Below are 22,754 nucleotides of genomic sequence, written 5' to 3'. Positions count from 1 at the left end.
TTTGGCAGCTGTAAAAACTTGCCATTTTACAGTTGTAAGCATTTTTCCTTACTAAGGGTTGAGACTTAAACTTACCTCTGGAATAGAGAGTTCCTTTATTTTTGGGAAAAACTATACTACAAAGCAAATTAAATTCCTTCCCATTGTTCTTGGGGAAAAAACTTAAAGCAGAGGAATCATTTAGGAAGAGATGCATCCGGGATCCCTGGGTGGCGCAGCGGTTTGGCGCCTGCCTTTGGCCCAGGGCGCGATCCTGGAGACCCGGGATCGAATCCCACGTCGGGCTCCCGGTGCATGGAGCCTGCTTCTCCCTCTGCCTGTGTCTCTGCCTCTCTCTCTCTCTCTCTGTGACTATCATAAATAAATAAAATTAAAAAAAAAAAAAAAAGGAAGAGATGCATCCGACACAGCAGTTCTGTGTAGTATATCAATTAGGAAACGTATATCTCCACCACTGATATTTCCCTTAGAAATGGGGCTTAGGCCTCCACTTTGACCTCTTCGGGCCTCCCACTCTCCAGGGGGTGAGAGGTCCCAGGGCCAAGGGGATATGCCTAGTTGGAGCCTGTTTTCCCACTCCCTGACCACAACGTGGGCACCAAGGACCCCTTAGTTCCTTGCTCAAACATCCACATTCTTTTGCAAGCCTCTTCACTGTGATTTCTTGAGAATGCTCTGAGGCCCAGAGGTGTACAGTCAGAACTTAAAGGAGTAACCACTTGTGAGGCCCCTGTGGTAAGGAATGGAGCTGAGTGGAAGGAGAACATGGATGGTCCTGGGGCTTCCATTTGTACTCTTGCTCTGGGCACCACAAATGTTAGGGGTGGGGCTGCCCTCAGAGCAGGAGTTCCCAAACCATATACAAAAGCATTATTAGAAGGGCTTGTTTAAAATACACATTCCCTGGGCCTTGTCACCAGATGTTCTCTTACAATAAGGTCTGGCATCAGGTCCAAAAATCAGTATTTTTAACAAGCCTCCCAGGAATTCACATGACAGAAAACACTTCTTTAGAAAATTTTATTTTCTTCAATTTCAATTTCAATTTAGGAGCTCTGTGTTCATTTATTTATTTACTTTTGTTCTTGTAGAGATAGTGTGGACATAGAGACATAGACAGAGGTCAAAGCAGGCTCCCTGTGGGGAGCCCAATAGGGGACTTGATCCCAGGACCACACCCTGAGCTGAAGGCAGATGCTCAACCACTGAGCCACGCACGTGCCCCCTTTGTATGTTTTCTCGTCAAAGCATTACTCCTCAGGATGCTAGTAGTAGAACCTTCCAAAATCACAGGAAATATACTGAGGGCTGACGTGTCCACTTCTCATTGGGGGAGAGATCTAGGGCAGCCTGAGCTGGCACAGCTTGGTGAGGGCAGCACGGATGCTGTGGTGTGAAGACATGAGTATGTGGATTGTGGGAAATGTGACAATGGGGGATAGTGATGGTTCTGATCTCTTTTGGAGGCTCTGGAGTAAGAACAGTGCCCTCTTGAAGAGAATGGATCACCCAGGGAAGACAGTCCCAGGTCAAAAAATGAGAGCTTGGGAGGTGAGAATTGGGTTGGGGCAGAAGAAAATCTCTGTTCTATCTTTTGAACTTGACATTTTGCCCAGGAATCCAAGATGGGGAAATATTTGGATCAACCCTGGATGTAGAGGTTAGCTGGCCCCCACACAGGAAATAGGTGACATACTCTTTGGGTTGTTTCCCCAAAGGCTCTCATTGCTACTTCAAATGACAGGTGGAAGAATTTACTAGGTTGTTTGTCCCTCTCATTTTACCTAAACTTAGGGTGTTAGGTAAGGAGGAAATTGGTGTCCTCTTCTTGTGGGGCCAGAGCGGTGGTAGAGAGGACTCCTCAGTGCCCAGAGGAGTGTGCAGTCTCAATGGGCTACTTTCACTGAGGTAGCAGCATGGGAGATGACAAAGAGGTCAGATACAAGGATGCAATCCTGAGCACATTTAAGACAGTATTTGGGAAATTCAGAGGGAGCTGGGGAGCTCTTTCTCTGGGAAGAGCTAATTTCTAGATATTAAGCTTGAGGGTCTTATACTCTTGTAAATTGGTCTTACCTTATTTGGTAACCACCAACTGGGGCCAGGGACTTCTGGGTCACATTCATGGCCTTTCTGAATGTTTCTTGGCATTTTTATGCTCTGACCACATTACGATGGGGGAAAATACACCGGTTCCATGTGAAACTCTGAAAAGGAACTTCCTGGAGGCAGAGCCTAATGCTACAGTAAGACTTCTATCATGAAGAAGACGTGTTCCAATGACACATGTTGCTGTTGGAAACAGTAGGGTGAGAAACTCATTCCCAGAGGTACAGATGCTATAGAAAGCACAGGAGGGTTTTTAGGGTTGTTTATAACCGTGAAATGGTGATTGATGAGAAAGATAAAAAGGCAAGGGCGGGGGTGGAAGTTGAAGTCTGGGTAACATGTTCAAAATTTCACTAAAGGGAACAGTCTGCAGTTATTTAATAGGGGATTAAAACCTGAAGGTCTGAAAAGCTACCAATATTTTAAAGGATGGGGGATTTGGGGAAAGTCATAAGATCACAAGGAATTGAAACTTATGTGATTATTTATACTGGATGGACAGACTTAGAAAGCCCAGTGAAGGTAAAATCTGGCCATAACTGAGGCTCACCCCAGCATTCAGTGGCTTAGTCCTGGAAGAGGCTCTACACCCCTATGACAAGTAGTCTTGAAGAGGTAACACTGTTCTCTTTGCTTGGGTAAAAACTTATTTGGGTAAAAACATTTATTTTTAAACCCAGAAAGATAAAACAATAATGAAATGATAAACCAAAAACCTGTACTTTAATACTGAAAGTTAAGAACAAGTTTAGTAAGTAGGCTTGCATTCAAGTCACTTTTGCATATTGTTTGTATTTTACGCTTAAGAGGATGTGAAGTTCCAAATTTAAAGACCTGGTGGTTCATCAGATGTATAAAATTGCTCAGAAAGAAGATTTTCTTTTATACTGACTTGTCAGGTGATTTGAGTATTTGTCAGGGTAATTTAGGATGTCTGAGAGAATCTGATTAATGAAATGTATAAAGAGCTAAATATTTACAAGAGTGTGAGCTGTCAAATGTAAGAGATCTTTGAGCATTAAGCAAAGAAGTAAAAGTGATTGTTCCTAGATGATACAGAAATGTATCAAAAAATAGATTTTAAAGTTAGATTTTAATGAACTGACTTGAAAATATAATGTAAATGAATTGAAAAAATATAATTGTAAATATACTTTTCTGTACACAAATGCTCCCCTGAGATAATAAAAGCTTACGTGGATGTTGGGTAGTGTAAATCTTGGCTCCACTCCTCCTTTGCATGTGATTTTGAGCCAGTCATTCAAGCTTTCTGCTCCTCTTTCCTCATTGTAATTTAGAGTTGCTATTCATATTCTCCCACGGGGTTGAGTGAGACCTAATGAGAAGATACAAGTAAAGCCCTTGGTGGTTGGCATATACAAGGTGCTCAGTAATTGAATATTATTCTGACTGTTAATCTTAAAATTAAAATTCTCAGCATAAAACACATAAATATAGCCACATATTGCTGCTGGGGCCCTGAAGGAGTTCTGGTTAAGGTCCTGGGAGGCTCACATAGGGCTCCGGTTTCCAGCACTGGAGGCTTCATTCTTCTCCTCAGCAATTACCTGGCTTTTGGAAATCAACTATTACAAAACTTTTTTTTTCCCACTTGAATAGTTTAAAATCACCCGTACTAAAAGAACCAACTTCATAAGAAAGTCACAGAGATATGGCTCTACGTGAGCACTGATACATGGTGCTGATGGGGTTACCATAAGCAAGCCTGTAAAACATCAGAATAAAAAAATACTTGACTTCACAGGCAAAGATAAGGATTGTTGTAATGTTCAGCTGTGTTCACACGATGGCAATAATTTGGTTAAAATGCGTGATATTATACAGACAGGTATGGGAAGTATGCTTGTGTCAAAGCCGATTGTTTTAATAAGAGATGTGGGCAAGCTGTGTTCCTCCTCATTCTCTCCTATACAAAAAGGATGGAGATTGAGCAGAAGGGAGCTTGAGTAGGAAAAAGACACAGGCTACATTCTACCCCCCATCAAAAATGCTTGCACTACCCGATATTGGAACTATATGGGAGAGGAAGATCGGCCACTCTCAGATATTAAAGCACAAGTTCAGCTTCCACTACTTGTAATGGTGAATTCTGCATCGCAACTCGAGGGGAAAATGTATTAAGCTTGAAGAAGGTGAGAATACAGTTAGCATAAATCTGTGCTTAAAACATCTGTGGAATGTAGGAATCACTAACTCCTGTCGATTGCTGCTTATTTTAAATTAGCAGTCCATCTGTTACTACAAACTCATACTGCCTCTCAATGAGACCCAATCTCCAATGAGGAGATTTTGCTTCTCCTGAAGACTCCAGGAAGAGATTTTTATCACTTCCCTTGGTAGGGCTTCCATAGCTGTCAGCCCACACAACCAGGAAATCTTTCCCGGCGTGTCGCTAAGGAAATTCCCCTAAGATTAATGAGTAACCAAAGCTTGCTTCTGAGTAGGAGGGAGAGATAATTGAATACAAATCTGCTGGACCAAAGAGTAATGGGGCCTCAGTTCATTAGCTGATGTCTGAGCTTCTGTAGGTGATGAGGCAACTTCTACAGGTGAATCACTGACTAGGAGCGAGGTGATTGGTTCCTTGCCCACCCCCTTGTTTAGAGAGAGTCTAGTAGAACTGCGCCAGAGAGTGCCAGTAGAAAAAACAACAGAACCTCAGTTTGCTTCAGAAGCCCTTAGAAATTTGGAGAGAGCCATGTATGTAATATTTACCATTAAAAAAAATTCACTGTACAATAAGAGATCTTAGGGGATACACACACACACACACACACACACACACACTTATTTATTCAATTTTCAATGAATACTTTAAAATTATAACCTGTGGTTCAAAATAAGATGGCTTATTAAAAAAGTCAGGTTGTTGAGTCAGTGTTGGAGGGTAGACAGGACTGTTGTAGAAATGGCTGAGGTGATCTAGTGACATTATACATCATGGCCATTAAGGCAAGAAAAATAAGAAAACATTCCAGTGTATTTCTAAATGGAAGCTACTCAAGAAAAAAAAAAAAGGTTAGATACGAATAGAGATTGAAAATCAAGTTAAATTCAGATTAGATGACTCCTGATAACAGGGTTAATGGCAAAGAAGCTATTTAAATATTGAAGAGAAGGTCCAGGAGAATTACTGAAGTTTCTAAGCTGGGGCTCAGGGAACGTTGAAATGAGCAAGATCAGAAAAATTGAGGGGCAGACAAATGTTCTAGTGAAGAAACCTAGAACAAAGCCAAGAGATTGGGGATTTGAACAGCATTAGTCAAAGCAGGGTTTGGGGATGGGGTGAGGAAAGAAGATAGACAGGATCCAAGTATCCCTAGGAGAGCCCTACTTCAAGCTCCAAATTCAGGTTTTTGTACTAGAGGCAGTGAAGACAGCAGCCGGAAGCTCCAAGTGGCAGCAAATCAGCACAGATCGAGACAAGCAGGAGAGGGCTGCCCCTGGTCTTAAAGCACTTTGATGTCCATCAGTAGAAGCCACCCATTCTTCCAGGAGCTGGGGCTCAGCATCAGGTTTCAAGTGTTGGTGAGTGGATCCTAGGCTGGTCATCAGCCCACATCAATGGAGTTCATGTGTTGGACAAGTACACAAATGAACGGTGTCTCTGCAAGAATGGTTGCACCAACGCATTATGTGTTCTCATCCCGGGACCCCACTCGATAACCGGTGACTCAGAGTTTCTGGGGGAAGGTCCTGGAATCTGTATTTGTTCCTTCATTTTTTAAAGAAATTACATTTATAAAAATTATATGTAAATTATATTTTATATGTATTTAAAATATTTTAATATATATCATTTTTGTATATGATAAATATACATAATATATAATCTATATATATCAATATACACTTTTTAGAGGCCAAAGTAGTACCTGTCGCCTATAGAAATAAAAATCAGGGGCACCTGGGTGGCTCATTCAGTTAAGTATCTGACTCTTGATATTGGTTCAGGTCATGATCCCAGGATAATGAGACCGAGACCTGTGTCCAGCTCCTATCAGCTCTGCCCAGCTCCACACCCAGTGGAGATTTCTTTCTCCTTCTCCCTCTGCTGCTCCCCACTGCTTGTGCTCTATATCTCTAAAAAAAAAAAAAAAAAAAAAAAAAAAATCACACACAAAGGGCACCTGGGTGGCTCAGTCAGTTAAGCATCCCACTCTTGGTTTTGCGCTCAGGTCATGATCCTGGGGTTGTGAGATAGAGCTCTGTGCTCAGCAGGGAGTCTGCTTGAGGATTCTCTCCCTCTGTCTCTCCCCATATTTGCATGTGCGTTCTCTCTCTCATTCAGATAAATAAATCTTCAAAAAAAATCTTTAAAAAATACTCTAATTAAAAAAAAATCATAAGAGTATACATGAAGAAAGAAGTAAAAGCCACCCTTCCTCTTTCAACCTCACCCCTGACTCCCCAGGATTAAGCACCCCTTATAGATTCTCTTGGTAGACATAAACATGTATCTATATTATCTCTATTCATGTCTTGTATGGGACAAAAAATTATGAAGCAATTGTCACCAAGTTCCCTATACATTCCCCACTCGCCCTATCCATGAAAAAGTCTTTGCCTACTTGGAACTCAAGCACTTGGTTGTGCAGGTGAAGAAAATGAGTTAGAAGAGATGGAACCTGAGGGAGCCTGGCAGGAAACAGATGGCATACTCAAGCCGGGTCACTGAGAAAAGCTTAATTAAGCGACTGTTTACAAAGGGGTGAACAGGGTTTCAAGAAGTGAACAAGAGATGAGGAAGTCCCCAGGGTTAATGACAACTGGGAGCTGTTACCTCCTCTAGGCCTCACGGGGCCAGGAGTAAGGGCTGCCACAACCCATGCTGACAGCTCAGCCAGGCGGGAGCCAAGGGGAAGAATAACCCGGCCTCACTCTCCCTTCCTCCTACTGCCTGCCAAGGCTCCCCACTGACCCAGTGGGAAACCAGAAGGAAAGGGGCTTGGTACTACCATCCACTCAGGCCAGCCTTCCAGGACACAGAGCAGGAGAGCAGAGGGGTTTGGGGGGGCAACTGGAGGAGAGCCAGCGCATGTTTCTGAAAATATACATCTTAGGAGGCAGGAGGAGGAACGGAAAACATGCCAGGGCACTGTATACAAAGAACAAAAGCAGTGGGGGTCGTCAGAGAGAGGACAGCCTGGAGCCCTGTCACTGCACTGCTGGTCGGTATGTTGTGTGCATGCGCCTGTGTGGCATCCACGACTTCAAACCTAATGGACTCTTCTCACACTCTTGTGAATGGGCTCTCCTCACACTTTTGTCTTACCAGTGAATAAATATTTGAAAGCCACCGCAGTTATTATTTCTTCGAGAGGGCACAACACAAGGGAATGAAGACGGCACTGCTTAGCAAGAGGAGGCCAAACCCTGGGCATACACCGAGCACCTTCCCTACAGGATCCTCATTGTCCTTCAAAACAACTCAGTGAAATAGGGCCTCTCAACATTCTCATTTTACCAGAAAGGACACTGGGGCTGAGAGAATTTAAATAACTTGAAGTCACAAGGTCTGAACTCCAGGTCTGTGTGACTCCCTACCCACCCGTGGAACCCTGATGCCGGGCACAGGACCTATCCGCCACTTTCCAGGCTTTCCTTGGTCATTCTTGTTCACAGTTCCAGGGGCAGGGGCTGGAACTTCCCTAGTTAGTTATGCAAACAGCAAATCTGGTTACACAATAAAGGAAAGAAGGGCAATTCTGGCACTAATTTTAGGGCAAACCACAGATGTCTTTGATGTTTTCATTGTACATGAGAACAGAGCCAGTGATCCGACAGCTGCTGGCAGCCCTGATCAAATATGCAGAATATTAAGGCGGCTTTATCTCAGCCCCTAATTACAGCTGGCACAGAGGAAATTTATTTTGCAAAGGAGGAGATGTCAAATGGTATAAATGCGATACAGAAGCAAATATGATTGCTTCACTCTACTTTCTCAGGGCCGTCCAATTACAAAGCATCTTCTACACAGCATTTAATAAATGATGTTCCTCTCAACCTAAGTAATCCAAACTTTGTTTGAGATATTATTGGACCAGCTCAATTGCTTTTTTTGTCTTAAGCTTCAATTTATTTTCTTCTTTTCCTTCAGACATAAACTATGTCCAGCCCTCAATTCCCAAAGCAAATATAATTCTTTTCTAGTCCAGGTGTTTACACCCACATAACCAATGATGTAGGAGCATAATTTAATGTTTATCATCAAAAAGGGTTTCATGTTTGTAATGACAGAGAAATGGCTTTATAACGCAAGTATGGAGCAGAGAGCAAATAGCTGGCTACTTCAACTACCCGTAATCATCACTGGATGGGGGTCTGCTGAACACATTTGGCCAAAGATGCTGTAAGCCCTGTGAGGTTCACACAAATGTGCGCTGCCCAGATCCCCCTGTCGCCCACTATGGGAAGGGACAGCTGTTCCCTCCTTCAGGGTCTGCTGCAGCTCTAGAGACCACCTCCTGATTCCATGGTTTCCAGGGGCGGTGCACACCCAGTGAGTGAGTGAGTGAGGCGGGTACAAAGGCGCAGCCACGTTAGCCTGCTCTGGCCCTTCCTCTGCTCCACCTCCTTCCTCTCCTTCCTCAGTGTTGGATCTCTCTCATAAACATCTCACACCCAGCTCTGTCTCAACATTCATCAGAATCTGCTTCCAGAGAACCCAAATGGTGGCATCATGGAAAGTCAAACACTTGAAAGCAGTTCTACTTTTTGAGGGGAGTGATCTTTTTCTCCATTTTTTAAAAAATTTATTTATGATAGTAACAGAGGGAGAGAGAGAGAGAGGCAGAGACACAGGCAGAGAGAGAAGCAGGCTCCATGCACCGAGAGCCCGACGTGGGATTCGATCCTGCGTCTCCAGGATCGCGCCCTGGGCCAAAGGCAGGCGCCAAACCGCTGCGCCACCCAGGGATCCCTTTTTCTCCATTTTTTGAGAGTAGACTATACATGGAGTTGAAGTCCAGTGATGACTTCCGGTATTAAACTGCCACAGTAAAGTTCATCAATTAACTATATGCCAGAAACTTCATTTTTTTCTCTGTACACTGAAATGCATTGCTAAAGCATTAAGCACTTTTCCCGTTTGTAAAAATCTTTCTTGACTTCGATGTATCTGACACTCTAAAAGTCCCTCTTTCCTTGAGCCCCTTTTCCCGTTCCATTTCAAAGAAAAAAACACACTTTTTCTTTCTACTTTTTTTGCTATTCCTTTATAATCTGTGCTTATTTACCCTTATGGTAGTGGAATCAAGATTCGATCCTTGGCCTTCGTTCTTTCTTGACTTTTCCCAGGTGACATCATCACATACTTCCATATCTGCTCACATGCTGGCCAAGTCCAGTTTTTGAGCTTACAGTGCAGACCTTGCTCTGAGCTCCGGAGCCATAGTTTCTCAAACAGGAATACCTCAGATGAAATGTTTTATCTCTATGTCTTTGCCCCGACAACACCCCAAAATGAAAATAACCAACAACAGCAGTCTGTTTATCCTCCATTAGTCCTGTATTCACAAATTGTACCACTGCTCACCCCATAATCTTAGCCTGAAATTGGAGAGACAACCTAGATTTCTTCCTCTAATTCTCCACATCCAAGCAAACTCTAAGACCTTAGATTCTTGCTTCTAAACAGCTTGATTAATCTCACCTCTTCCTTTCTACTGTCTCTTATCCCTTCTTCCATGGGTGGCTTAAAGTCTCCAGTATCATCCTATAACCCTTCTCCTTAAACTCATCTCTTTTTATTTTTTCCCTCTACCATCTGATCATGCTATGTCACTGTTCAAAATCATTCATGGCTCATAGGTTAGCACGCAAGGCCCTTAATGAATGGACCTTGTCTATCTAGTCTCGCTGTCAGTCATTCTTCAGGGTCTATCCTGAGGCCGGGGCATAAAGGCATCAGACAGAACCATGTGCCTGAGCAAGACGTGCTTCTCTCTGCATGAATATCCTTTCTGTTCCCCCTTCATCCTCTCTTCAATGAGCTCTTCATCATCCTTTAACACTCAACTCCTGCTGACACCATCTTTGCAAAGTTCTTCCCAGAATCCCCTCCTCTGGCATCTGAGCACATACTTATCAGGGCATTTATTGTACCATGAAGGACCCGGTCCTCTCCAATGGGTCCACAAAACTCCTGGGAAGAGGGGTTCCACCTTCCATGAGTTTCTATCAGGATGGGGCATAGTGCCTGTTGCAAAGGAGGTCTCACAACATGGTTTGTGCGATGAATAGAAATGGACTTGTACAAAAATGTAATTACTTACCCATTATAAATCATCATAATGGTAGATTTCTAAAATGCACATGCGCATATTGACATTGTGCCATGTGCATCCTTGGCACATTTTAGAAAAGGTTTTTTATCAATGTTAGACACTGAACACACGCGCACACACACAGATTGGCAATATTTACACTAGTTTTTCTTTAAAAATCATAACAAAACTATTTATATAATCTTATAATATATAGTATTTATTATGTATACACATTATACATAAAATTATTTCCATACAATATACATTTATAAAATAATTTTATATAATATTTATTTGAATTTTAATACACATTTCTGTAGCTCTAGAGCATGCCATCAAAATATTTGTATGTAAATTACAGATAATTTTATATATAGTATAAAATTATGCTAATATAATTTTAAAAGGAAAAGCCAGTGTCAGTGTTGCTAATGAAGACTTCTGAGTAGGTGTAGTGTTTTTCATGGAATAGCTGATACACAATCTCTGCCTCTTCACACTGACTGTCAACATATGGGTAAGTAACAATCTGCTGACTTTGAAAAATTAGTTATAATCCATTTCACATAATGCATGCAAAGCACAGCAGGCAATGGCCCATAATTGAAGGATTAGTTTTGGGCCTTAGGGTGGTTTTTAAAATTCACAGGCTGACAGAATGTTACACCCCATATGGACCCAGAATATTCTCATCAGGGAGTTTCCAGTGCTCTCTTTCCTCCTACAGAATACTACGTGTACTGTGTACCAGGATCGAGAGAAGATCCATCACAGACCGTCCCTGGTGATATGGTGAGCAGGAGGCTCAAAGTGTCTTGGAAGACTCTGAATCGGGCCTGAAATGGATTAGATTGGAAAAGCCACTTGGGTCAGTTCTAGTTTTTCCGCAATCAAAGGCACACTGCAGCTTTTGCTTGTCTCATGCCTGTAGCTTGCATCCTGCTGAAATTGCTCTGGCGCCCTGCTCCTTTCAGATCTTAATGGCTTGCTGGCGTGGAATAAGAGGCTGCCCATGTGACCGGCATCTCCGACATCTCTTCCCTGACTTTGCTTCTCTCTTTTCTCCCACTAGTCTGCATTGATCTGTATCATTTCCCTTAAACTTCTGTGCTGCTTATCTCCAGTTCCCAGTGGGTCTTGGTGCCCTAAGATACTTTCTGAATCTTCCCCAACTCTCCCCTGGTCTAATCCTAACCAGCACAGGCTGGCTGGCAAGTAGGAAAAAAGCTACTCTTGATACCAATCTATACGGTACTCTCTGCACCCAGGTAGGGGTGCTGGTGTTTTTATGAACCATCTCATTTGCGTGATATGCCTGAACAAAGGGGTGATTTGGCAAGCCTGAAGTGACACACTGGGGCTCATGGCAACTTGCTTCTACTGGCAACATGAGGATTAGAAACACTTCCTTGCCAAGTGGTTTTGAATCAGCTACAAGTGGGGGAGCAGTGAGTCTGGATTTCCTCTGCTGAGGGTGACAAGGCTTTTGATATTTGTTAGGTGTCAAATCCTTTGTTTAGAGAGGCAAAATATACACACATACGTACACTGAAAAAAAAAAGACTTCTTGATTACTTATTAGGCTTTATGCTATTATTAGTAAGAATGCTTGAGCGTCCAAGTAAAGCTTATTAGTCACCTCTCAGATATCTTTGCAAAATGAAGCTAATCCATGGTTTTAAAAAATTAAAAATAGTTTATATCTGACAGTGATTTACAGCTGAATCAGGAATGCATTGGTGTTTCTTAAAAGGAAGAATTGACTAAAATTTAAATTAATCTGTTTTCCCTACAAACCCAGAATAGTAGAAAGGCACAGTAAGAGTTATGCTGGGTGTATGTGTGAGGGTGGAGGTGGGTCTAAACTGGGAATGAAATTTCTTGGAGAAAATCTACAAAACGGGCCAAGCACACATGAATTGCGTGACTTCATTTAGTTGGAGAAGGAGTACTGAGCATCATGCTGATCTCAGCTGTCTTCCCCTAGGAGAAATGATCTCTCTTTTCTTGGCACAGCTAGAGCACTAAAAAGTCTATTCCACCCTTTGGCATTTATCTTACGCTATCCTGAAATATTATCTCTTTTAGAAATGTTTTATCTTTTCATTATAACTGTTATCTGTTTATGTGTCTGACTTTCCTAGTATGCCCATCCATTCCAAGTAGCCTGAGGTAGCTCTGCTTGATGCCTGTTGCCGTGGTATAATTATTAGCAGCACCCCTTTCCCTTTCAAAAATGTCCTGGTTGGGATGATAACTTATAAAGTTACCCTTGTCTCCAGCTAAACCGAAAGCTCCTGCATCAGTCAAGTTCCTGGCAAAGAAACAATGCATTCAACTGGGATTTTGGAGAGATCTTAAGGAAGAGACTATTTACCAACGTGTGGGCAGGGCAGGAGAATCTACGAAGGATACCGAGGCCCCAGGACTGAAAAGGCCAAGGGAGAAAATGGTGTTATGGGAGCACAGTTGAGAGGTAGAGCCTTAGAAACGAGGTGACCCTAGAGAAGTCACAGTATTGGAAGGACTCAAACAATGCAGACTGGCCAAGCATGAGAAGCAATTCCCTACCTCCCTATCCTGCCACCATGAGTCTCCTGAGGGTGGAACCCAAAAGGAAGCCAGAAGGCAAAGAAGCCCTAGTGAGAAAGTTGGAAGGTGCTGGCTTCTCTAGGAACAAGAGCAGAGAGAGGCCAGTAAGTGGACGGAGGGTATCAGTGAGTTGGGGGGTTGGTGGGGGTGGCAAACAGAGAATATAGCTCCTTAAATGGCATCTCATTAAATAATGGTTGAATCTAACAATATAAAAAAAATGGTGATTGTCAGATTAATGGCATAGTCCCTAGATGTTTAAGAAGTTTGAAGGATAAAAGATCACAATAAGCTAGAAAAATTGAAGAATGGATTTATGGAAGATGAAAGGTTTTCAGTGGCAGTGAAATCAAAGCCAACTTGACGATGGCAAAAACAAGAGGCAGGGCTTCTTCGGGTAAATGGGGTGAATTAGAACAGAGGTGTCATTGCGAAACACATCATCCTTCAGGGAGAGAGCTGGTGACCCTACTGAGATTTTCAAAAATTCCAAAATTATCCCAGGCAATTACCTATGGAAGCGTCTAAAGGGAGTTAATTTGTAAGAGGCATAAAGTGCAAGTGGTCATTTACTCATTCCTTCAAGCAAACATTTACTGAGGGCTGAGTATGTGTCAGGCATTCCTATGGATCTACTGATGGTAGGACAGGGTCCCTTCTCTTGAGGAAAGGAAATGAAAAAAAGGAGCCAAAGAAGGAAGTCATGATTTTGACCCACAATCATAGAGAGGAGCAGATAATATGTGAGTACGTACAAGATTATCTAAATGAGACTCAGGACAAAGGAGGAGCTGGTTAAGGAAAACTTTCTACAGGCAGTAACAGAATCTGATTTCTGGAAGGTGAGCAAAAGTTTAACTATATATCCATTTACTTATGTCCATCCTGCTGCATGTCTAAAAAAAAAAAAAAAAAGAAACATGGTGGTTAGCTTAAGAAACATGCAGAGCAAAGCCCAGAAATAAACCCACGCTTATAAGGTCAATTGATCTACAAAGAGAAGGCAAGAATATACAATGGAGAAAAAAAAGTCTCTTCAATAAATGGTGATGGGAAAACTGGGCAGCTACATGCCAAAGAATAAAAATGGACAACTTTGTTTTACACCATACACAAAAACAAACTCAAAATGAATTAAAGACCTAAATGTGTGACTTGAAACCATAAAACTCCTAGGATAAAACATGGCAGTAATCTCTCTGACATAGGCTGTAGCAACATTTTTCTAGATATGTCCCCTCAGGCAAGGGAAACAAAAGCAAAAATAAACTATTGGGATTACACCAAAATAAAAAGCTTTTGCACAGTAAGGAACCCATCAATAAAACACAAAGGTAGGCTACTGAATGGGTGAAGATATTTGTAAATGATCTATTGGATGAGAGGTTAATATCCAAAATACAAAAGAATTTTACACAACTCAATGGCACAAAACCCCTAAATAATCTGGTCAAAAATGGGCAGAAGACCTGAACTGACATTTCTCCAAAGAAGACATACAATGGTCAACAGACACATGGAAAGATGCTTGACATCACTAGTCATCAGGGAAATGCAAATCAAAACCACAAGGAGATATCACCTTAGATAGGTTGGACTGACTAGAATCAAAATGACAAGAAATAACAGGAGTCAGTGAGGATGTGGAGAAAAAGGAACCCTTGTGGGTTTTTGGTGGAAATGAAAATCAGTACAGCCACTGTGGAAAACAGTACACAGGTTCCTCAAAAAAATTTAAAAATAGAAATATCATATGACCCAGTAATTCCACTACTGGGTATTTGCCCAAGGAAAACAAAAACACTAATTCAAAAAGTTACTTGCACCTGTATGTTTATAGCAGCATTATTTATAATATACAAGTTATGGAAGTGGCCCAAGTGTTCATCGATAGAAGAATAGATAAAGAAAATGTGTATAGAACAATAGAGTATTACTGAGCCATTAAAAAATGAGATCTTGTCATTTGGGACAACATGGATGGACCTGGAGGATACTATGCTATGTGAAATAAGTCAGAAAAAGACAAATGAACGCCATATGATTTCATTCATCTGGGGAATCTAAAAAACAGAACAACAAAGAAATAGTCCAAAAAACAGACTCCTAAATATAGAGAACAAACTGGTGGTTTCCAGAGGGGAGGTGGATGGGAGGGATAGGTGACATAGGTAAAGGGGATTAAGAGATAAGAGCTAAGTCACTGAGATGAAAAGTATAGCATGGGGAACAGAGTGAGTAGTAAATTGTCGTAATGTGAGGATGTCACTTACTGTGATGAGCGCTGAATTAGCCATAGAAGTGCTGACTCACTATGTTGTACACCTGAAACCAATATAACATTGTATGTTAATTTCACTTCAATTAAAAAAAATTGGAATAAAAAATAAAGCAACTTCTTTTATCTTAAGATTGTCTAACATGAACTTAAACAAAACAATATAATTAATATTCATTTACTGAAAGCTTTTCTCCAGCAAACTAAACCCAGTTTTTACCTTTTCCATTCAATATTGTAGTTGAGAGATCATATGGGAAATAAAACAACAAGGGCAGCCAGGGTGGCCCAGTGGTTTAGCACCGCCTTCAGCCCAGGGTGTGATCCTGGAGACCCGGGATCGAGTCCCATGTCGGGCTCCCTGCATGGAGCCTGCTTCTCCCTCTCCCTGTGTCTCTGCCTTTCTCTGTCTCATGAATAAGTAAATAAAATCTTAAAAAAAAAAAAAAAGGAAATAAAACAACAAGAAGGAAAGGACAGTACAAAGATCAACTTCGAAGCAATAAAACTGTCATTATATGTGGGGGACATTATTATATACATAGAAAATCCATCATAAGCCAAAAGCAATTATAATTAATAAGTACATTAAGGCACAGTTGCTAGGTAGAAAATTAATATATAAAATCAGCTGGAGACTCTGTATGAGCAAGGAACAAATAGGAAAAAAATTAAACGACAAATGCCAGACTAGGAAACAAGTATTCACAGTGAAAATAACCAACAAAGGATTAGCTTATAGAATTTTTAGAAAATTCTAAATTTCATTCATCCTGAATGAAATCTGGCTTACCCACTCTATCACCACCCTGGGAACCCGGGGCTCAGCCACTGGGCCTCCCTCACCAGGGCCAGGCCGGTGGGGCCTGGTGGCGGCTTGGCTGCAGGCCCACTGGCTGGGGCCCACCGTTGGCTGCTGAGCGCTATGCCCGGGCTGGTGCAGGCCCAGCCGCAGCCGCACTGTGCAGCTGGAGCTTGGCACCTTGCTGGCCAAGGCCCCCGTGTTGGGGGGCCAGCCCAGGGGCCACGTGGCTCTGGTAATAGAAGTTAAGGAAAAAAATCTTCAGATCAATATAAGTAAAAAAAACCTGGGGCAGCCCGGGTGGCTCAGTGGTTTAGCACCGCATTCGGCCCAGGAGATCCTGGAGACTCAGGATAGAGTCCCATGTTGCGCTCCCTGCATGGAGCCTGCTTCTCCCTCTGCCTGTGTCTCTGCCTCTCTTTCTCTCTGTGTCTCATGAATAAATAAATAAAATCTTAAAACACACACATACATACACCTGGACCCAACAGAAAGGTGAGCAGAGAATACCAAAAAAGGGGAGGTTGATCAACATTCCCTACAAAGTAACTCACCTTCAGCAAGCTCAGGTGACAGGATCTCTGCAGGGTGGCAGAAGGGAAGGATTCCAGGAGGTCGGTCAAATCACATGAGGGCTGGACCACCGTCCCTGACATGGAGGCAGATCTGCGGACCAGGATTGCTGGGCGGCTCTGGAGGTCTCATCTCAGCCCCTGCCCTCACACCCAACCGGGTACAGCCCCACGAGAATGACAGCATGCCAGGGAGGACCCTGGGTGCACAGAAAAACAAAAGAAAAAAGAAACATACAAAGCAGAATATAAAGAAAATTAGCTAAAATATGGAGTGAACTTATTTTTTACATCGATGGTCCTACTTGATCTCAGGAGTGCCTTACAAGGGTGTATTTAATCCTCATTCATTGATGAGGAAGCTGAGCCTTAGTGGCTAAAACACCTTGCCCAAAGCATGCAGTCTTGCAAGGCAGGGGCAACAGAACAGAACCAGGCTGGATGGACTCCAGGGCCTGTGATTTCTGGCATAAGAGATGTGCTTGTGGCCCACAGGTGCTTCCCAGGGTAGGTAAGGAGGGCTGTGCATTTTGAAGGACTAAAGAGTGACCTGCTAAAGGGAACTGGGAAAGGTGGTTCAAATGAGAACGCACATATATTATAAGGAAGGGGGCTAGGAGAGGGCTTAGCATGTTGGAAGGATAGTAATTAGCTCGTTATGAGAGCACTAAGAGGAGCCGTGAGATAGGGGCTGCAGAGGTAGCCGAGGGCCAGCTCTGAGGGCCCTTGAGACCCCATCACCTGAAGGAGGTGGGAGCTATGGAATGAGCTTAGTTCAGTGGAGTGACATGATCAGATGGGAATTTGAAAAGAAAGGGACAGCGGTGTGGAAAGTCTGGGTCAGGACTCCTCTGGAGGCAGGGAGGCTTGCGGGTCGTCCCACGGCAAGTGGGAGGTAGGAATGGGAAAGGAGGGGGTTAGTTCTAACCAGGGGCAATTTTGAAGAAACCATTAAACAGAAGGCGGTGGCAGGATTTGGGAGGAAAGGAGACAAACTCTGATTTGAGCAGCTAGCTGGGTGATGGCTCAGGAAAAAGGGATCCTAGAGAAGTGGCAGTTTGGAGCTTGAGGGTGATGAATTCAGAGAAGGATTGCCAAGAAAAGGATCCTAGCTCTTGTGCCTTCCTTTTCTGTCTAGTTGCTTAGTGTACTGTAGCCTTATGAAAAATACAGCAGCCTCAGAGAAAATACTGGTGGTCAATAAAAGTTAAATGTGGGCAGCCCGGGTGGCTCAGCGGTTTAGCGCTGCCTTTAGCCCGGGGCATAATCCTGGAGACCTGGGATCGAGTCCCACGTCCGGCTCCCTACATGGAGCCTGCTTCTCCCTCTGCCTGTGTCTCTGCCTCTCTCTCTCTCTGTGTCTCTATGAATAAATAAATAAAATCTTAAAAAAAAAAGTTAAATGTATTTATTTATTTTGATAGGGCTTACCATTTTTATTACAAAAGTATTATAGTTGCAGTAAATTTAGAAAATACAGGTAAGCAATAAATAAATAAATAAATAAATAAATAAATAAATAAATAGTGGTTACCCAAATACAATCTTAAGTTGACTTGTCACATTTTGCCTTATATATCCAGTTTTCCCCCCAGCATGTATGTGTATATACATATATAAATATGTATGAGCACTTTTTTCCTAAAACCTTGAGTAATATTCTCGTGACTCTATATTAACCCATTTTTCAATAACATTAATAATTCTACAAGATCATTTTGGAAACTGCATGGTATTACATTTATGAATGTGCTGTATCTTACGGAACTGCTGTGTTCCTGCTGTGGCCATTTGGGTCGTTTGTAATTTTTTTACTGGTATAAACAACATAATGATACAGTAATTAGAATTTAAATTTACTAATTAATCTTTGGCTTTTTCATTGTCCAATTTAGATTATGAAATCAAGTTTGGGCATGCGATGTTTTAATAAAATGGTTGTGCAAAGAACAGTTGTTTTTAAAATGCTCTGAAAGAAATAGATAATGTTCTCTGGTTCTCAGGTATGAGAACCAATGGATGTAAGCGCCTATTAGAGGAAAATAATTATACAGGAAATTGGTGGGGCTATTAGAGAGGAAGTGGAATGAAAACTATTTTTGAGTTGAATCACCCTCTATTTTCAGGGAGAACAGAGACCATATTTCCTAATGGGATTCCTTTGCTTTAATGACTTTATCAACGTCTCTCTAAGGAGCATTGAATGTGATCAACTATCCAAAATGACCTAGGAATTGATCAGCCTTGTAAATAACTGCAACCCTAGTTAAGTTCAACTTCCTTTTGATTGTATACAAGGAGTCCTATACATACATTTAAAAATATTTTTTTTCTTATTTAGAAGGAGCGCTTGGGGCTAGAACACATCTTATAGACTTCCTACCCCCCCCCCTTTTTAACTAGGCTCCACATGGGCATGGAGCCCAACACAGGGCTTGAACTCACAACCTGAGACCAAGACCTGAGCTGAGATCAAGAGCCGGATGCTTAACTGACTGAACCACCTAGGCACCTAGACTCTTCCTTTTTTGACAGATCATTGCCCCTTCCTCAGAATTCCTACTGACTACACTCTCTGCTAGGTGCCCTTGTCAGGCCTCTAGTAGTCAAACAGCTGAAATTCTTCTTCCCCCGTGAAGATGCTGCAGAGGATTTGGAGGAGATATTTCTGGCTTGTCTGGACAAGGCTAGATTCTTGATACCAGAGCAAAATGAATATAGCAGGCCAGTGATAGAGGCATGGTCTCCGTCCAGACAATAGAATGCATGGATTCCCCCAAAGTGTTTGGAAAAGCACCCAGAGTTGTGAACACCATAAAATCTTTGCTGGATGTAGGTATGTCTCAACAGTTTCAACCCCTTTCCTATTGCAAATATTTTCTTTTCTACAATAAAAAGGATAGCATAACCTAACCCCACACATAATTGTAAAAGATGGTGACCTTAATATAACATAAAGGAGAACTTAGGAAAATTACTTATGATAAAGAAGCAAGCACTGTAGCCAGATTCTTGCACTCACATGTAGAATCATTGTGACTGTGGCAGCTAGAAATGCAGATTGACACTGGAATGTGTTAATGGCTCAAATACCACATGTGGTATCACCATTGGTGAGGTGATCTTCCAAAATGGTACAGACTGCTGGGTGAAGTTATAAGTGAAACAACATCCGACCTTTCCTGCATTTATATGGTAATGGCATTCCTAGGAAATAACAGTGCATTTAGAACTATTCAAAAATACTGTTTTTCTTGTAATAAAAATAAGGTTAGGCTCAGATCTTTGTAAACATGGTTCTCACTTGGCAATGACATTCAAAGCTTGTCTCTGATAGCCAAAAGCTCTTTGCTTGCCCGACCCACATATTACTGGACTCTTCTAATCCCAGGATCCTGGCCAGTTGTATCCCATTCACTGTGCAAACCAAAATACCCACAAAATTACAAAATGTTCCTTTAGGGCAGTAGATGTCTTCTATCTTTACCCCAACCACCGTTTTAACATATTCTGACTCTTTCTGACATAGAAGGATTTGCTTGGGAGGGGAAGAGAAAGATCAACCTGAACTACTGGATCATGATTGGATCATGATTTTTTTAAATTGTGGTAAAATATACATCTAATACAATTTACAGTTTAATGAATTTTAAGTTCAGTGGTAAGTACATTTACATTGCTGTGTAGCCATTACCAGCATTTTTATCTCCATAACATTTTCATCTTCTCCTCCAGATATTTTTTTTAAAAGAAATCATGTAGTGTGTTTTATTTCTAGTTTTCCTAGGTCTTTCCAGTGCCACCTACCTTGGGCATTGGTCTGTTTCTTGATTCCGATTCTGGCCAGATTTGTGACTCAACATTTGGTCAAGTTGGCCAACCACTGACATCTGCTTAATCTGCCCACCTTCCTACCCCAGTCGTGTGGTATCTATACATCTCCCCACTCCTTCAGGCCTTGGCCTTCTAGAGCTTGGTGCTGTGATAAAGGTTGAGTAACCCTGTAATTCCTCATTACTCCACATTCCAGAAAATTCACCTCTCCTTTGATAAATCATTTCACATTAGTTGGGTAATTTTAGGCCTTCTCATAGTCAACCTTACATTCTTGCTTTATTTGTCTATACCTGCCTGTCTGAATAACACTTACATTGTTAGGCTTTGTAGTCATTAGAAGAGGCAACTGGGAGGGGTGGAAAGGGCACTGGACTTAGAGACATGAGTGTAATTCTAATTTTAGCTGGATGACCAAGCTGGATGACCACACTGGATGACTGAGTGAAAGAACCTTCACTGCTCTGAGGCTTGTTTTCCTCCTATGAAAAACCAGAGGGCTGGTCCCTAGATAAACTCCAGCCTTAAAAATGCAAGTTTATAGGGGCACCTGGGTGGCTCAATTGGTTAAGTATCTGACCCTTTATCTCAACTCAGGTCTTGATCTCAGGGTCTTAAGTTCATGCCCACATTGGGCTCCATGCTGGGCATGGCGCTTAATAAAATAAAATAAAAAATAAAATAAAATAAAAATAAAATAATAAAATAAAATTAAAAAATAAAATAAAATTATAAATTAATTTCGTATAAAAGATAGTATCTACCTATTTCATAGGACGTTCATGTCAGGTGTAAGTGAAAATCATAAAAGTATAAGGTATTATTAAGTAGCCTTGACAGTACTAAAAGATGCTTTGCACACACTTTTTTAATGATAAAATATACAATAAAACATACAATCAACTAGGAGTCTAAAAACATAAGATTGGATATACTCACCTACAAACCCAGACATGATTTGCTTTATTTAGTAGGGATCTGGTTCTCAATCAATGTTTGCTAAAAGAATGTGCACCGAAAAGTTATAGAAAACCTCAATTTTCAGGTATTTAGGAGATAAGTAATTAACTTATTTAAGCAGGGAACTAAGCATGGAAAGGCACAGAAAAACCCTGAAGTATGCACAGACATATGACCCTGATTTGTGCCTGGCGGTGTGAGAACACAGCTTATCTTTATTGGCCTTTATGATATTATCCTAAAAGTCAGCCTGACAGTGATATTTTTCTATGAAAAGAGAGGCTACCTCCCAAAGGAGCTGTGATAGGAGAGCTGAAGTGTAACATATATTATTGGAGTCCTGCTCCCATTTACAGAGCCCCTACACTGTTTGAGGCTGCTGGTGGAGCCACATCAAAGCCAGAGGCAAAAGGAATAAACGCCATATACTGTGTATAACCATATACAGGGTTTTATGTATTTTTAAAACTAGTTAATGTCTTCAGTGAAAATATTATCAATGAATTTGCTTCCATTAAAGCCAGCAACGTAAAACAATAGTAAAGTCTATTTTTGGTATAAATAAAACATAAACTTGGGGCATCTGGGTGGCTCAGTTGCTTAAGCATCTGCCTTCAGCTTAGGTCATGATCCCAGAGTCCAGGAATCGAGCCCCGCATCAGGTTCCCTGCTCAGCAGGAAGCCTGCTTCTCCCTGTCCCTCTGCCTGCTGCTCTCCCTGATTGTGCTCTTTCTCTCACTGTCAAATAAATAAAAAATTTAAAAACAAAACAAAAACCATAAACTTAAAATGCTAGAAGTTTTTAATACTTTCCAATTTTTCAATATTTCTCAATGTAATGTTCTGAAAAAACATGTGTATAAGGTATTATTGCACTTCATACTGTAATTTAAAACATTAAAACATACACAAAAACTTGTATATTGGGATACACATTTTTCCTTTTGCTTTAGGTTCCAATATGGGTTAGCATAGCACTGTTGGATCTCATTTTCATTTAAAATCTTGTTATTCTATTCATCATAGATTTTTTGTATTTAGTTTCTTTAAAAATATTATATTACACTTTTATCTTCATTACTGAGTTTCTGTGTCCCCTTAAATTTCGTGCCTGAGCTCTTCAGTTGCTTCCTCCAGTCCTGACCTTGATCCCAATCCTCAGTCTCAACAAAGTATACTAAATATAAGAACTGTTATGGGAAGGGTAGGTGTGCTCACTATTCTAGATGAGACATTCAAAACCAACAATCCACAACCCCCAAGTCCAAGTGAGTTAAGGAAGCAACATGTCATAGACGTTGAGCTTTAGGGTTAGA

At 41.5% G+C, this 22,754-nt stretch overlaps 1 long non-coding RNA gene across 1 annotated transcript in view; it reads right to left on the bottom strand.

Moving 5' to 3' along the window:
* LOC119871111 overlaps positions 1 to 21,077 on the bottom strand; it is a 28,782-nt gene extending 7,705 nt beyond the window's left edge. The window contains exons 1-4 of the long non-coding RNA XR_005355598.1: positions 19,667 to 21,077; positions 16,627 to 16,844; positions 15,266 to 15,317; positions 3,306 to 3,445 (exon numbers count right to left, since the gene is read on the bottom strand). This is a non-coding gene — a long non-coding RNA (uncharacterized LOC119871111). The remainder of the gene's footprint in view (positions 1 to 3,305; positions 3,446 to 15,265; positions 15,318 to 16,626; positions 16,845 to 19,666) is intronic.
* Between the last annotated feature and the right edge of the window lie 1,677 nt (positions 21,078 to 22,754).

Source organism: Canis lupus, chromosome 2, assembly GCF_011100685.1.
Source record: "Canis lupus familiaris isolate Mischka breed German Shepherd chromosome 2, alternate assembly UU_Cfam_GSD_1.0, whole genome shotgun sequence".
Taxonomy (NCBI): domain Eukaryota; kingdom Metazoa; phylum Chordata; class Mammalia; order Carnivora; family Canidae; genus Canis; species Canis lupus.
This window is presented reverse-complemented; position numbering and strand designations above follow the sequence as displayed.